The 12,670-nt window shown below is 38.9% G+C and overlaps 1 long non-coding RNA gene across 1 annotated transcript in view; it reads right to left on the reverse strand.

The window, feature by feature from the left end:
- Positions 1–12,670, reverse strand: part of LOC141583726 (uncharacterized) — a 28,629-nt gene that overhangs the window by 9,125 nt on the left and 6,834 nt on the right. Inside the window, exon 3 of the long non-coding RNA XR_012516580.1 lies at positions 2,208–6,373. This is a non-coding gene — a long non-coding RNA (uncharacterized LOC141583726). The remainder of the gene's footprint in view (positions 1–2,207; positions 6,374–12,670) is intronic.

A 12,670-nucleotide genomic window follows, 5' to 3' on the forward strand; every position in this document is an offset into this window, starting at 1 on the left:
ATGTTTCTCCTTATTTCACAATCCCTTTCTTTGTGTATTAGAATAATAATACTTAACCTCAATGGCTTGTGGTGAGAATTAAACAGCATTTACAGAGCACTAGCCAAGGGTGCTATTCAAAACATTTAACAATCCATATAAACTGGCATCCATCAATTGGAACAAACGCTGGTTTGGACAAAATGGAGGCAGGCCGACCTGATGCCTTCTGGCCAAGTACTTTGCGCCCTCATGTAGCATAGGTATTGGCATTCATTAGTTTTTCTTTCTTTATTCCTTTTGATTTCCTCAAGAAAAATAAAATATCCTCAAACTCATATCTACTTTTTGAATGAAATTATTTTGCATTCATAATATCTGGAGAAAGCAACCTCAGAGATATGGTTTGTGATCAAACACTCTTCCTTGCATTTTTACCCAACGGGAGTCATTGGGCCTCTTCAACTGTTCTTCCAGTTATTTCTTTTGTGTTCAACTCCTATTTATTTCTACTGCCAGCAGTCACAGCAGCTTGTTAGGATAAAAATTACATCATATATTTACTCCTAAAAATTGGCAGCAAATATAGGAACCATGTGGGAGGTGGGATGGGACATGGGCCTAGTCATATAAATATAGTAAATGAAAAATCAAAAAAACCCAAACCCTATTTTCTGGGAGTGAGTTTTAGGTTTTTGATTACCATTTAAACTGTTAAACTGTACCTAGTTCACTAAAGTAAAAATAAGTAAATAAAAAGGATTATTACAAAAGTGAAATAATATCTACAAGTATAAAAACACTCATCAATTACTGTAGATTAATGTTTTTAGGTGATTATGATTAAGTGACTAGAGTTCAATAACAACAACTTGGAATTATATTAACATTTGCTCTTCAAATTGAGAAGATAAATACTTTATACTATAGGAATGAACCATCTGAGCTTCTCAAATCTCCTATCACCTTTGAGTGCTAGTAAGATTCCTACATCTTGCTGCCATCTGAAAAACTTTTTTTTGGAAACATAGGAAATGTGGAGTCAGGAATGAGACTATTAGGTGGTATAATAAGGAATGAGAGTTTTCTGTAAATTCATTTCAAAGAATGTCATTCAAATGCCCATGGCATAATGTGGCTGTTATTTTACTCAACATGCTGCTTTGCCTCTGATAAGTGCTTAATGTACATCGAGGGAATGAACAGGGACAGTAGACACCAGAGGTAAAGTGTTATCTTTGGAAAGAATATTTACTCTGGAACCTGAATGTCCATCCAAGGTACACTTGTTGATTAATGCTGAGGATTACCAGTATCTACTGGGCAAAACCCTTTGCCTTGCTGTCTTCTCTTCTCATGAGCCAAAATTTTTAACAAAATGATTCTCCTGGGTTTGATTTTTTCAAAAATTTTACTAGATTTTCATTGTTAGGGTCAGTCATGAGTTCCTGGTTGCTGAGCTAGAAGATAATCAGAATGACAGGCATCTGGTGTCTATGATGCATTCATTCAACATAGGTTGAAGATCTCCAGTTCCTTCAGTTACTATCTAAGTATTCTCATATTCCTTATATATAGCATGATAAAAATAACATTTGCAGAATTGCTATAAAGTTTAGAGACAATGTATATATAGTGAATGGTCAGAGTCGAGTCATAAGTAATAATAACAATCATATTTGCTGTTTATAAGTAATATAAAAATCTAGGAACTATGAAATTGTGGGACTTTAAAAACAACAACAACAAAAAACCTCTCCTTATGGTATCCTCAACATAAATGTAAATGAGCAAATTCAACAGTTGTGACATAAGAGAAGTAAAATTAGGAAAATATCTCCAAATAAACATTTTTTAAATGAAGGCTTTACTTCTCTTTTGAAGCTTCTGTCGAGTCAAGTTGATTTCCACAATATTTCAATTTTTAGTATAAACAGCAATGCTTTGATCTTGGTAGGAGGCATCTTCTGTGAGTTCTTGTACAATATGCAGTTAAATACCAGTCTAAATATTTCACATTTCCTTTACCTTCTCATGAAGCTTCACTGAATCAAACACTGTAGGAAAGCTCATTCAAAAAAAAAAAAAAAAAAAAAAAAACAACAACAACTCAGATCCACCCAAATTAAAAACTCTGATCCAGCCAAATTCTCTGGAGGCAAAAGAATGCTTTAGTTTGTCAATATAACATCTAAGGTAGAAATAAGGTGGAGTAGAAAAATAATTACCTTCTTTCAGGAGGGTCTTAGTTATAGCCTCCTTTTTCTGTCACTATTAGATAAATATTATGCAAGAATGTTCTCCAAGGTTTCTCTCTGTTCTTGCACTTCAGCTTCCAGGGACAGAGGTCTTGCATTGGCTCTGCTTTGCTCTCTGTTCTCCTGGACGTCCTTAGACCCAGAGCCACAGGTAGGGTAGGCTGTTTCTCAGCCTCTCTCTTCTCTCCAGCAGAGTTGGAGCCCAAATTGGGAGCTTTGTGAGAGAAAATAAAAATGGTAGCTGGTGCAGTTCTAATTTACTGTAATATGTGGTACCTTTAGAAAGGTGGGGAATCAGCAGGATTGGGAGAAATGGAATAAAAGAAGAAGAGTCACATACCACTGCAGTCTACGCCTTGGGGTGGGTGCACCGAGGAAACATGCGTGTTTGCTGCCATACCCTTCTCCCCCAACACCCATCAAATGAGATGTCTTTAATTTCTTTAATTATTTCTGTAATTGTTTATTGTGGTCAGGTCAAAGTGTTTATAGCAAACTTTCTTTGGCCACCAGCATTAGTTAAATAATATTACTAATAGTCAATTTGCTCACCATGTGCCTGGATATATGCTAAATACATTAGTCACTGCAGTTACTCCTCTCATTGACTCTTCAAAGTGGGTATTATTATTATCAATATCTTACAGAAAAGAGGAGCAAAAGCCCAGATTTCAATCCAGATAGCATGTCAGTACAGCCTGAGCTCTAAGTCATTACTCCGTATTCCTCTTTAGCCATGTCCCAACCAGTGTGTATTAAAAGGAATCAGGTGTAGTGATTAACGAGATGCACACGTCATACATTATAAATCTAAGCTGTACTTGAGGGCCTGCCCTCAGCAAAATTTCCTTTGTACAAAAATTGGGGTACAGGAACACAATCAGACCTTCCTATTTTCCTGTTTCTATTCTCTCTACTCCACTCTAGCTCATTCTGAATATGGCCACTGACTGATCATGTTACATCTTGTTTTAACAACTCTTTGGAAAAAAATGCAAAACAAATCGAAAACCTCCTCCATCATCAAATTATTCTGTAAGGTACCTTTGCATTGGAAGTGTTTTGATTGTCTTGAGCTTATCTAAAGTCTACATTGTAAATGAGTGCTTGTCAGCTTAAAGTCAGGGAGACCAATGACATGTTGCCTTATGTACATTGAGTGTAGAAAGAGCACTGTGCTCCATAGAGTATAGCTGCCAATTCTGAACAGTTAAAGATGAAACTGAATATTTTATTTTATATAAAAATCAGAAAAGTTGACTACCACTGTATTGAATTTCCTTGTTTATTTTGGCTGATTAACAAAGCTGATGGTACCACTCAATCAATTTCTTGAGTACTGGCTTGTGTAAATCTACAGTCTACATGCAATATTAACTGAATCTGAGTGCCTTTTACAATTGTTTCAAACGTATGCACATTATTTCCTCCAAGACAATATTAAAGATAGTGAATTTTTTATAAACTGGCATGGAAACATAATGTTTTTGCACCACGTTTAAAGTTTTTATGGCATAATATATGTGTCTTATTAATATTTTATGAAGTAAGCCATAGGTAAATTTATTAAGTTCTTGATGCTTGATGTAGTAGCATTTAAGAGAGGATCTTTTCTTTATTTCTAATAAACTACAAACAGTATACATATTTTTTATCTAATTGGCATAGATCAAGGTAAATTACATGGCATATATTACCAATTTAATGCGTACTGTAAGCATAGTTATTAAAATATAAATTTTTCTTTTCTTTTTTTGAGATGGAGTCTTGCTCTGTCACCCAGGCTGGATTGCTGTGGTACGATCTCAGATCACTCCAACTCTGCCTCCCGAGTTCAAGTGATCCTCCTGCCTCAGCCTCCTGAGCACCTGGGACTACAGATACGCACTACCACACACAGCTAATTTTTGTATTTTTAGTAGAGACATGGTTTCACCATATTGGCCAGGCTGGTTTTGAACTCCTGACCTCATGATCCACCTGTCTTGGCCTCCAAAGTGCTGGGATTACAGGTATAAGCCACCACACTGGGCCAAAAATAAACTCTTTAAAGCAATCACTAAAACACTTTTTCTTCAACTTTTCCTTTCTCCTTCAAATCTGAATTGGTTTAGCATCAAAGTTCAGTACTGCCATTTAGGATTATTGGTAATCAGTTTCTATCTATCCTGCCAGTGTCTTTCTCTGGCACTCCCATCTATAAATCCTGCTCTCCAACCAAACTGGATACTTAATTTTTCTCCAGGATGGTCACTATATTTCCTTCTCTACATGTATACTTTTATGCTTTACCCTTTTCTCTCACCCAAATGGACCTTTCTTTTCTTCAAGATTCCATTAAAATCTCATTTCCCCCCCTGAACAGATAAAGACTTTATTCCTTCCCATGTACTATGGACAAGATCAAATAGATTCACAGTACAGCTTAGACATATTGTTGATGTAATTTGCCAAATACTTAAATATATATTGTCTCACAGAAGACAGCAAGGAATAACCCAAAAAGTCAAATAACAGAAAGGGAGGTCATCCTTACTCCATAGTCCTTGAAGACATTCATAACCAACTTCTCCCATAGTCTTTCCTGAGCTAAGACAACATGCAGACTTCTCAAGGCAGCATTCCACTACCAATCAGAGTGTGTGCAGATGATGGAGCAGTCAAATCAGAATCTGGAAGCATCTGTTCTGCGTCTGGCCACATCTCTTAAGAGCTGTGTGAATGGAAGCTTCTATTTCTTTATTTGAAATGGGATAATGCATATGAAAGCATATGAAACATTTTTTGAACTTAGTTATTATGAATAGGCCATGTAATATAGTCTCAAACTATTGTTTGAGTCTTCTCTTGAGGTAGAGCCAGTGGTGTGCCCATTTAACAACCAGGTCTCCAGGAAAAAATAGCTTTGATTTGTAGCAATTGCTGACTTCTTTGGTGCAAATACCAACCACATTACAGATTTTAAACTACCAATGGGACAGCATTGAATACAGACCTGGAAATCACAGCACTGTTATATAGTGTTTTCATTATACAGATACAGTAGATGTCAGTCTCCGTAAGAGCATAGATAATATTAGAAGGTAGTAAAATAATTCAGAAGTAATGGTGTTTCAGTGTTGCCTTTTGTTTTAGATCTACATTTAATTTAATATTTAGTATTTAACAATGGCTGTTTTTAGCAACTGACCTGCAAACTTTCTGGCAGTTTAACAATTGGCTTTCATGAGTGGGTGTGAGTCAGCTCTAGCACACTGCTGGTAGTGTCCATATCTTCTTTTCCAAAGGTATTAGTGCAAGAGCAGTGTTTGACTGAGTAGTAAACTCCAGTGTTTGCACATGAAAAGGACTTAATTGCTATTTTTAAAATAAATTGTGGTGTACTTTAAAAAAAGGCTGATTGCTCAAGATATTTAAAATAGGTATTTATTCAAAAACTATTTGTTGAGTGCACACAATTTGCCAGCTACTCTGTTAAGCTAAGATAGGAGGAAAAACATCATATGGGTTAATACTTGATTACCAAATCTTCAAAAGTAACGGCTCAAAAAAAAGTCTGATGAATTATTTGTGAGTTCCCTTTAGGTCCTCTGCTCATGCTTACAACTAAGAAAGGTAACGGCCAGGAAGCTCTTTTTTTTTACCTTCTCTCTTTCATTTCGTTCAACTTCACCAGAGGTGACAAAACAGCAAATACTGGTTTACAGTTACATTCGCGTTTTACTCACCTCCTTACTTTTTCTGATTTTCTCCGTTTTCTGATTCTCTTACAGCATTGCTCAGCACAGGGAACCTTGACACAGCAGCCCGCTCCATGGCAAATGTCAGACACACTGCTAGGCATGCAGTTGGAAGGGGCACTGCTGCTGAAACTGTCCGTGGCTGGGAGATCTACTCACCTGCCATGCCGACACCCACAGACTCCCTTGGAAGCAAGTCCTGCTATTATTCACATTCTGTGAGTGAAGAAACTGAGGTTATAAGAGATTACTTATCTTGCTCAGAATCATTTCATTAGTATGGATTATAGCTGGAAAAACTCTTCTTTTTCCCCATCATAAGACTTTGATTTTTCCTCCTTCAGATAACAGAAGAATGTCTTGCTACAATTTTTGAAGTATGGCAGTCTGGAGAACCTTTCAAAAGTGAAGAAGAGGTAGGTGATATATCATATTTAAATCTGCTTTTCAAATTAAATTGCCTTAACGGTTTTTATTTGACTTTCTTCTCATTTAAACATAATAGAAGGCTGAATAGTGATGTCTTGATATTTGAGGGCAAGTAACCACAGGATCTGAAATTCTTTTAAAGACGTCGGTTACAACCTGGATTTGGGCATGTAAACTATGAACCAAATGGAAAGTTAACCCTCATGAGATTTTCTCTTCCTCCTCCTCCTTTTACCTTTAATTTTATGTAAACATTTCTATTACTGATGTAAACCATAATTATTGTATACTCCATGATGCAGGAATACCACATATGCAGCACAAAGTATAAGAAAAATTTTATATGATGTGGCTATTTACACAGTAGGCCAATACTTAGGTGCCAAGAGAATGTAGACCAACAAGTTAACAATGGAGTAGAGAGCTGGGTCCCAGCTCACTCATGCCAAAAGCCTACTGAAGAAGCTCTTCCACTTTCTTGGTAAGATATTCTGCTGCTAGGCACAAAAGGGCCTGTATGAGCCACAGTCAGCGAAGACACCAGGCCTGTATTTAAGGAAGCCACTATGGCTCTGTTTGCCCACTCGGTATTCTAAGGAGAATAAGGCTTTATGTTATGGAGCCAAGACAAGGAAATGGGATGATTAAAAGCACAGAAGTGATTTTAAGTTTCAAATAGAATTCAATGCCAGAAAAAAAAAGTCAAGTATCATCAGAGATGTCTAATTAATAGTCGGTCAATCCCCTTTCTCTATACATTTTTCTCTTCTGTGGGGCAAAAATGATTGGTTAATTTTATTCCAAAACAGAGAGAACCTCTGAGAATTCTGTAGACATTTCTATGCATTTAAAAGGGTAAACTCAATAATCTTCTGTGATTTTTTATTCTAGATAAATATACAGTTGTTTAGGCCAGTCTAGGTAACAATAATAATAAAATATAGGGATTTACAACGTGTTCCAGCATGTAATTCTCATCATTCGCTTACAAAATGGTGGAGAAAATATTGCTATTATAATTTATGGTAAGGAAACGGAGGCTCCCAGAGATGAGTTGACTTACTGAGCCACACGGTTGTAGGTAGGACTTTTGTTAGGATCTCAGGCCTTTTGTATCCATGTCCAGCTACATCACACACTTTCTTTCTTAGACCAGGGACAAAACTCACGGAAATGAAACAGGAGGGTCCGTTCTTGAGCTATCGGTGTTTTGTTAATGCATTTGGTACAGTGGGCCAAATTAACAGAGTTGTCTATTTTGTCAGACATTATTGAAAAATGGATCTGAAAAGATGATTATGAAAGCCTTTTCCTTACAAGGTCTGAATCACAAACGTTACATTTGGGGGATCACAGAACTATCTCCTTACTATGATAAACAATTTGCATATTGAAGATTATAATGTACATAAACCTAATTTGTGGTAAATTGAACCTGAAGAAAAATTAGAGAGTAAGGATTGAGAATTACTTGAAAGTTAAAGAATGCAATGTGCAGTCACTACTAAAAGCCTACATCCAAAGAATTTTTATGCCATTAAAGTGCCAAAAATATAATGCTAATGGGAAAAAAACGGCATATACAGCATGATCCTAATTTTGTTTAAATAAATACTTCATAGCTCTGTGTATGCTTGTGTGTTCCTATGTAAGAGTGTGTGTGTGTGAATATACAATTGGAAGGAAATACTGGAACCCACAATAGTGTGAGCTTTGGCTCTGTGATGGGACTTAGTTGATTTACGAGTGATTTTGGGAGTGATGCTGGCACAGTGCGTGTGCTATGGAGTGAACCACTCACTTTGACTCTGAAGTCCATCACTTATTGCATTCCGTAAGGTATCCTTTGCCTTCATTGTTTCATATGAAGTGGGACTAATATTAGGATCTACCTCCTGGATTGTTGCCAAAATTAAAGATGATAAATATTAAAATATGTCAAACAGTATGGTCGTATGGTCATTGTACGTAGCAATTCTTCAGATATGGCAGCTGTTAATTGAATTTTCTTCTTTTATACTTTGCTGAACTGTTCTAATTTTCTAAAAAGTATTGTTTGTTTTGTAATCAGAAAATAGAAATAAATTCACAGAAGTATTTAAAGGTATGATAATTAATTTAACTAAATTTTTTTTTTTTTTTTTTTTTTGAGACGGAGTTTCACTCTTGTTACCCAGGCCGGAGTGCAATGGCACAATCTCGGCTCACTGCAACCTCCGCCTCCTGGGTTCAGGCAATTCTCCTGCCTCAGCCTCCTGAGTAGCTGGGATTACAGGCACGCGCCACCATGCCCAGCTAATTTTTTGTATTTTTAGTAGAGATGAGGTTTCACCATGTTGATCAGGATGGTCTCGATCTTTTGACCTCATGATCCACCCGCCTCGGCCTCCCAAAGTGCTGGGATTACAGGCTTGAGCCACCGCACCCGGCCAACTAAATCTAAACAGTGAGTTGGTAGGAGGAAGTGTAGTAAGGTAAACTTCCTAGTTTTCCACATTTTAATCTTTTAAATTTAATTTAATTTTTTATTATTTATTTATTTTTGAGACAGAGTCTCACTCTATCAGTCATACTGCAGTGCAGTGGTGCAATCTTGGCTCACTGTAGCCTCAACCTCCTAGGCTCAAACTATCCTCCCACCTCAGCCTCCTGAGTAGCCAACACACCTGGCTAACTTATGTATTTTTTGTGGAGACAAGGTTTCACCACATTGCTCAGACTATTTTGGAACTCCTGAGCACTAGGGATCCTCCTGCACCAGCCTCCCAAAGTGTTGGGATTACAGGCATGAGCCACCATGCAAGGCCTTAATTTATTTTTTAATTCTAACAATAATTTGGTAAGATAAGGTATGTTTCCTGTCTACTTTTATAAATGAGGCTTTGATCCCGGATCAGGCTCTCACTGGTAATTAACGGTTAAGAAATAAAATTCCAATTGAGTCTTGTTCCCAAATCTAAACACGTGTCAGTGGTCTCCACTTTACTTGCCTTAGCCCTTCTCAAAGGCATGATCCCTATTCCCTGTGTCCCTACCTTGCTAGGTAGTTGAGTGAGAAAAATGAACCTCCAAAAACACTAGAAAAGAATGAAGCAAGCAGAAGGCATGACGGGAATTCAGAAAAATGATTAGAGTATCCTGAGGTAGTCAGAACAGGGAGGAAGCAGAAATTGTGTTAGGCCCTGATGGATCAATATTAATAACACGGGTTAAAGGGATATGTCCATAAAGGCATGTGACTAAAAGGGCAATAAAGTGGCAACACTTCCTGCCCTTCAACTAGGGTTTTGTTTTGTTTTGTTTTGTTTTGTTTTGTTTTTTAATGAGTGGGAAGAAAACTGAAATGTTCTCCAGCTTTGCCACTACACTTTCTTTCCTGTGCGGCCATACTTCCAGTGACTTCTATGATGGCATTAAAATATTTCCCAGGCATTACTGCCGCTTCCATCCAGTGACAAGGAGGTGTGTGGTGGAGTCAATATGCAAATAGAGAACTAAGGAATATCTGAGTTCTAGGAACTCCCACCCCCACAGAGATGCACAGCCTCTCACAGTATTCAAAGACTTGCACAGAAATCCCAACAGGATTCTCTTCACAAAGTAAGTAATTTCCAGTCTTATCACTGCATACAATCCCATGCTGGAATGCACAGTTCAGCATTACTGTCATCACATTGGTAGCTTTTTGCAGCTGAGAGACTGTCTTAATTATAAAAAGGAGTGCAATTTAGGAGAACCAGGAGAAATGTGGATGCCATTGGATAACAGGCCCAGGTTTTAATGGGCACCCATTGATTCTGAGGTCTTGGTTTCCTGCTCACTGATCTTAAGAACATGTGAACATACTGGAGACATATTTGAAGGATAAGTGGTTTGGAGTAACTTCTAGGATATCTCTAACATTTCTGTGATACTAAGATTTTATGGTAATTACTACCGTTTTCCAAATACCTATTATGCGCTGGATTTTCACGTATTTATTTAACAGATAATAGATATCTACTCTCTGCCAGGCATTGAGGATACTATACTGAACAGAACAGACATGCTTTACTTTTAGGTGACTCATAGTCTAGTAGAGAAAGTCAATCAAATAAAATTAAATCTAAGTGCCAAAGTGCAGAAGTATATGATGGTGATACAGGAGCAGGGCAAGGAAGTGCTGGGATAGAGAAGGATGGGTCCCTGGGTAGGGCTCCACTCCCAGGCCTGTGGCCACAGACCTAGGTGAGGACATTTCTGTTTTCCCGCCCAAATGTTGCATTTCCCAAGATCATACTGGCCTGTCACACCCCCACTACTGTGCCTATAAAAACCTTGAGACCCTAGTGCGCATGCACAGAAGTGGCTGGACGTTGAGAAGAACACATTGGTTCAAGAAGACACAGGCAGCTGGACTGAGAGGGATGCACCCGCTGAAGAGCACACTGACAGACATTGGCAAGCTGGCTGACCTACCAACCACCCACGGAACAGCGTGGAGTTTGCTGGGGCGGTCTGATGAGAGCCTAGCTGCTGAGCAGCCCGACTCCAGGGGAAAACCACCTTCCCACTCCATCTCCCTTTCAGCTTCCCCATCTGCTGAGAGCTACTTCCACTTAAAAAACCTGCACTCATTCTCCAAGCCCAATGCTTCTGGTACACCAAGGCAAGAACCTCAGGGTGCAGAAAGCCCTTTGTCCTTGTGAGAAGGCAGGAGTCTAATTGAGCTGATCAACACAAGCCCCCTGTGGACGGCTGAACTGAAAGAGCACATGGTGACACACTCCCACTGGGGCCTCGGGAGCTGTAAGCATTCACTCCTAGACACTGTCGTGGGCTTGGAGCCCCACAATCTGCTCCTGGCCTGCTCCCCCTAGGGGATGTGAGCAGTGGGGTGCTGAGGAAGTGAGCCACACCCCCATCACATACCCTGAGAGGGAGTCAAGGGAACTTTTTGTGTTTCAGTAGTTGAAGAGCACACAGAAGGGATCTGCTCAGTAAGACTAAGGAAGGTTTCCACAAGGAAGTGTGGACAGAGCTAAGATATGACAAAGGAGCAGATATTAAATACATAACAGTGTGAGGGAATGAGCGAAGTATGGAGATCAGGCTTCCAAAAAGGTTATTCCGATTACAGCAGACAGAGCAAAAATTAAAGCAGAAGAGACTGCAAGGAAGGAAGGAGCCAGATAATGCAGATCTTTTACAAAAATTCGTGGTCACAAGTTTGCACCCAGCTCTGTGAATTAGGCTATATCCTCACTTTGTAGAATAGGAAGATGAAGCTCAGAACAGAGTAACTGGCCTATGTTCACAAAACCAGTAGGTACTGGAGGTGGGGTTGGAATAAGATCTATCTGCACCCTTCAGGGCCTGGATTTTGAATCAATCGATTCTTCCAGTGTTTCACGATCTGACATTGATGCATTGTCCAATAGATGTTCCCCGTAGATGACCCATTAGGGACAACTTTATTCCCTGGGCTAAGTCATTGCTCACTTGTAAACAGTGTACCAAAGAGAGGATACCCTGCTGTGTTCTGCCAGGTAAGAATTATGTCTGCTTCACCCGTCAAATTTGAAACCTTATTTATTTTTTTTTTTTTGAAACAAAATCACACTGTCACCCAGGCTGGAGTGTGGTGGCACCGTCTTGGCTCACTGCAACCTCTGCCTCCCAGATTCAAGTTAGTCTCATGCCTCAGCCTCCCAAGTAGCTGGGACTGCAGGTGCACGCCATCTTGCACGGCTAATTTTTTTGTATTTTTAGTAGAGATGGGGTTTCGCCGTGTTGGCCAGGCTGGTCTTGAACTTCTGTCTTCAAGTGGTCTGCCTACCTGGCCTCCCAAATTGCTGGAATTACAGGCACTAGCCACTGCGTCTGGTCTTGAATCCTTATTTCAAACTGTGTCTACTTTTCAGTTTTCTGATCAAAGTCATCAGTCGTCAGAGCTCCCCTGGATTACTATTGTGTCGTATGTTGACCCAGGAAATAAAATAAGCAGTTACACTGTTCCATTCCCATAAGGCCTTCTTTTCTTTTTTAAGCAGGAATAGCAGCATCGGTTGTTTGCTATGTACCAGTTATTCTGCTAAAGCATGTTATATATATTACCGCAAGACAACCCCAATAAACCACCCAATGAGGTAGAGATGTCCCTTTTTACAAATGAGGAAATTGAGTGCCACCAAGTTTAAATGGTTTGCCTTAGGTCACACAGTTTATAAATGACAGAGGTAAGGTTTGAATCCAGAAGGCCTGTGCAACCCCAAAGCTAGTTTT

Source organism: Saimiri boliviensis, chromosome 2, assembly GCF_048565385.1.
Source record: "Saimiri boliviensis isolate mSaiBol1 chromosome 2, mSaiBol1.pri, whole genome shotgun sequence".
Classification (NCBI taxonomy): Eukaryota; Metazoa; Chordata; class Mammalia; order Primates; family Cebidae; genus Saimiri; species Saimiri boliviensis.